Source organism: Arachis ipaensis, chromosome B03 (assembly GCF_000816755.2).
Source record: "Arachis ipaensis cultivar K30076 chromosome B03, Araip1.1, whole genome shotgun sequence".
In the NCBI taxonomy this organism is placed as follows: domain Eukaryota; kingdom Viridiplantae; phylum Streptophyta; class Magnoliopsida; order Fabales; family Fabaceae; genus Arachis; species Arachis ipaensis.
Genome location: NC_029787.2, coordinates 135,684,617 through 135,689,715, shown reverse-complemented (window position 1 = coordinate 135,689,715; position 5,099 = coordinate 135,684,617).

The window sequence follows — 5,099 nt, the reverse complement described above, 5'->3', positions numbered from 1 at the left end:
TTATATTTTTCTGCTTTTATTTTCTCTATCCACTTTCCATTAGTTCTTTCTATTTTTTAATTTTCTATTCTTATCTGCTTGGGAGTATATATATATATATATATATATGAGCTGAATTGAGATAGGGCTAATTATTTAGGATTTGGATCCTCTAAATTTTAGATTTTCACTTTAGAAGATAAAGTTAAATCTCTAACTATTAAGGTCTAGTTTGGGTAACCAACTTAATTAAACTCCTTTTAATAAAATAACTTAAACAATAAATGACTCTGTTAAAAGTAACTTATAAATAAGTTATTTTGTGTTTGAATTTTTAACTCTAAAAGTGCTTATTTTATAGAAATGTAATGAAAAGTAGAAGTATTACGAGAGAAGTCATTTTTTTAACTTCTCTATAAGCTTCAAAATAGCTTCTTAAAAAGTTGCAATTTGGTTTTGAAAATTGCACCAAACATTAATAGTACTATTTTTCATAAGTCAAAAGTAAAAAAAAAGATACTTCTAGAGTTTCCCAAACGGGCTCTAAATGTTTTCTCTCATGTTTTTTCTCTCTCACCTATGAAATAAATAGTGATAGATTATATTTTATTCTCTAAAATAAATTTCAAAATTTAGAGGATCAAAATCCAATTATTTAGATTATTCTATTTGTACATTTGATCATTTGATGCAATTCATCATTTTATCCAAAAAGAGAAATTAACAATATTCTAAGAAAATAAATCCTCTTAATTTGTTTATTTCATTTCATTCGCTTATAAGATATTCCCACCAAACAAACTTGTTAGAGGTACAATACAAATATACAATAATGGCCCCAAATGCTTAGGTGTCATAAAAAATAGCATTTTGATGAAAATGAGATTCTTTAATTAAGCAATAATGTTTTATTCTTAGAGTGTGACTCTGTTGAGTCACTATCTATTTGTGTGTGTTGGTACGCAACCCATTTGTCATTTGTCACTTATCACTTGTGACTTGTCCCTTTTCCCTTTCTTTTTTTAGCTCTCTTGGATTGGATCCTTCATATATCATCATATATATACCCATGTTATGCATGTGAGTGTATAGCTCACGTGAAAATTTTTCCTAATTTAAGATATTTTTTAAAAGAAGATTGTCTTTTCAAGAGTTAATCTCTAGCACTAATAAAATATCATTTTTGTGCTCAATATTTGAGATAAGTTCTAAAGTTATCTCTAATATTTAAATTGTCCTATTTAAGTTCATAACGTTTTTGTTAGAAATAAGAAACTAAATTGGAGGAAGAATTTGTGTATTATTGAGTTGTGTCCAAGTTGTCTATTTAAGTTGTGTGGAATGATACAATATAAAAGAGTATTTATAGGTACTAAGAGAATTGTAATAATAAAGACGTAATCTCGTATATTAAATATTCAGATATACTAAATAATACTAATTGATCCTAAGCGTAGACAGAACTGCCGCTTGTCTGAACGAAGCGCAGACGGAACTGCCGCTATCTGAAGGAAGTGCAGACGAAACTGTCGGAAAGAAATGCAGATGGAACTGCCACAAGGAAACACAGACGAAACGCAAACGGAACTGCCACGAGAAAATGCAGACGGAATTGCCACGAGAGAACATAAACGGAACTACCACGAGAGAACGCAGATGAAACTGCCACGAGAGAACGCAGACGAAACTGCCACGAGATAACGTAGACAGAACTGCCAAAAGAGAGCGAAAACGATATGATTTCTTCATGAGAATAGGTAAGCAGCGGATGACAATGGTGTTTGATCATTCAACTCAAAATAGGCTAGTCAGTGAGGTGAAACAGCATCAAAAGAGTGACAAAAAAGAAAGAAAAATGGCATAGAAAAAAAAAAGTGAAAAAACTACGCTGATTTCATTACAAGGAAAACAACATATTCTCTTCAAGGAGGATACCATAGCGTTAGAAATAAGAAACTAAACTGGATGAAGGATTTGTGTATTGTTGAGTTGTGTCCAAGTTGTCTATTCAAGTTGTGTGGAATGATACAATATAGAAGGGTATTTATAGGGGCTAAGAGAATTGTATATACTAAATAATTATAATTGATCTTAATTGATCCTAATTATATTCTAACATCCCTCCCAAACTCAAGTGACAACTTGAGTTTGAAACATATTTAAAACAACGAAATAGAAAAAAACTGCATAAACTGATAAAACGGTGCAGACAGAACTGTCGGAAAGAAGCGCAGATGGAACTGCCACTTATCTGAAGGAAGCGCAGATGGAACTGCCGCTAGTCTGAAGGAAGCGCAGATGGAACTGCCACTATCTGAAGGAAGTGCAGATGAACTGCCAGAAAGAAACGCAGACGAAACTGCCGCAAGAAAACACAGACGAGATGCAGACGGAATTGCCACGAGAAAATGCAGACGGAACTGCCACGAGAGAACGTAGATGGAACTGGCACGAGAGAATACAGACGGAATTGCCACGAGAGAACGAAGACGGAGTTGCCGAAAGAGAGCGAAAACTATATGATTTCTTCATGAGAATAGGTAAGCAGCAGATGACAATGGTGTTTGATCATTCGACTCGAAAAAAAATAAGACAGAAAAAATAGGCTAGTCGGTGAGGTGAAAAAATGACAAAAGGGAAAGAATAATGGCATAGAAAAAAATACAAAAAGTACGGTGATTTCACTGCAAGGAAAACAACCTATCATCTTCAAGAAGAATACCATGGCTCTGATACCATGTTAGAAATAATAAACTAAACTGGAGGAAGGATTTATGTATTATTGAGTTGTGTCCAAGTTGTCTATTCAAGTGGTGTGGAATGATACAATATAGAAGGGTATTTATAGGGGTTAAGAGAATCGTAATAATAAAGACGTAATATTCTATAATAAATATTCAGATATACTAAATAATTCTAATTGATCTTAATTGATCCTAATTATATTCTAACAGTTTTAAAATTGGCTCAATGTTGTCTTGTCGTTAGAGATCTATTAAGAGAATTGATGGCGAGACAAAATTGAGACAATTTTGAAACGTTAAGGACGTAAATAAGACGAAAATGTTGGGGACAAAAACGATATAGAAATAAATTTTAATTTTATCCTTCAATAATATCAATTTTTTACGGTACATAGTTATTCAATTATTTTTTAATCACATTTAAGTAAATTACACTTAACCACATTACTTTGATTGTTACTTTCATTCTAAATAAATTTATTTTTTTTATAATTTTACTTTTTAAAGATTTTTACTCTTAAACATTAAAGAATTTTGATACATTAGAGACAAAAGGTACAATTTATACTTTATTGTATATGTATCATTTTTTTTTTTTCACAAGTTTATGTACTAGTCATTCTACAAACATTTCATGATGAGTAAAAATTTTTAAGAATAAAATTATAAAAAAAATAAATTTATTTAGAATAAAAGTGATGTGATTAAGTTTAATTTACTTAGATGTGGTTAAAAAATAATTGAATAATTATGTACCGTAAAAAATTGATATTATTGAAGGATAAAATAAAATTTATTTTTATGTATTATTTTTGTCTCCAACGTTTTCGTCCTATTTAAGTCTCAAACGTTTCAAAATCGTCTCAATTTTATCCTGCCGTCAATTCTGTTAACAGATCCCTAACGGCAGGACAACATTGTGGCAATTTTGAAACGTTAGGTAGCGTTTGGTAGAGAGACAGAGATTGAAAGACTAAGACTGAGAGACAGAGATTAAGAGACAGAGACCGAAATAAATTTCAGTATTCTGTTTGATACAAAATGAGAGACAGAAATTAAAATAAGAATAAAATTCTAATTTAATTTGCACAATGAATAAAATTGAAATTAATTAATTGAAATGAGGGTATTTTAGGTATAAAATGTTATTAAAATTTCAATCTCCGTCTTTACAAATTTCAGTCCCCTGTGTCCCTACTTTTTGGAGGTACTGAAACATGATACTGTGTCTCAGTCTCTCAGTCTCTGTCTCAATACCTCAAAACAAACGCTATCTTAGAGACTTAAATAGGATGATTTAAACGTTAAAGACAATTTTAAAACTTACCCCAAACGTTAGAGACAAAAATAATACTTTACTCTTTTTATTTTCTCTCCTTCATTTGATATTCTCCCTTCTTCTTTCAAAACAATTAAGCTTATTGTTATTTGTGTTATTAGTTATTTATTGTTATTTGTGTTATTAATTTATCAAATATTGTATTTTTTTAAATATTATTTTTATGAGAATAAAATTGGATAAGATAGAATTAGGCGTAGGATTTAGAATGCAAGTAAAGTTTGAAAAGAAAAGCCGTTATTACCGATTAATATGTTATTATGAATTACACTAAAAGACAATTAAATATTGATATCAAATTCTATGTTGTTAAAAACGTATTCATTAATTCATATACCCTTTATATTGATATCAAATTTCCAATTCATTAAATAACACTCATCACATATAAAATATTTTTACTAATTTCTTCATCTGAAATTATATCCAATCTCAAATTATTCTATTTTTGTAAAAAATTAATAATAATAATAATAAGTATAACATGACAATATATGTTACTTTTATTTTTGGTTGCCAAAGTATAAATCATATTATTTGGACTTAAACCAAATATTCAATTATGAAGTAAAAGGGTTTTAATATTAAGCTCAACTCAAATATCAAAAATTGACTAATGAGTTATAACTCAAATGACATAGTCTCTCCATATTTAATTAAGAGATTGCGGGTTCGAGTATTTTATCTTTGGTATATAAAAAATAAATAAATAAAAAAAAAAACCAAAAATTGGCCAATCATTATATTATTCCGGCTCAATATTATAACATTATTAACCTTTATTATTTATGTTTAAATATAAAATTATTAAATACCTAATCAACTAACCTAAGCAAATTCTATACAGCTGCCGCTATTGTCCCCTAAAAGCACACATCATGTAAAGCTTATTGCAGATACATTTATTTTCTAAGTGTATTATTGACATGTGTCTTTTTACATGTGTAAAAATTGTTTCTTTTTTACACAATAGCATTTACCTACATCTGTTTATAATTTATCAAGTTATTTAATGTTGTTTGTCTGCTCGGTTCGTT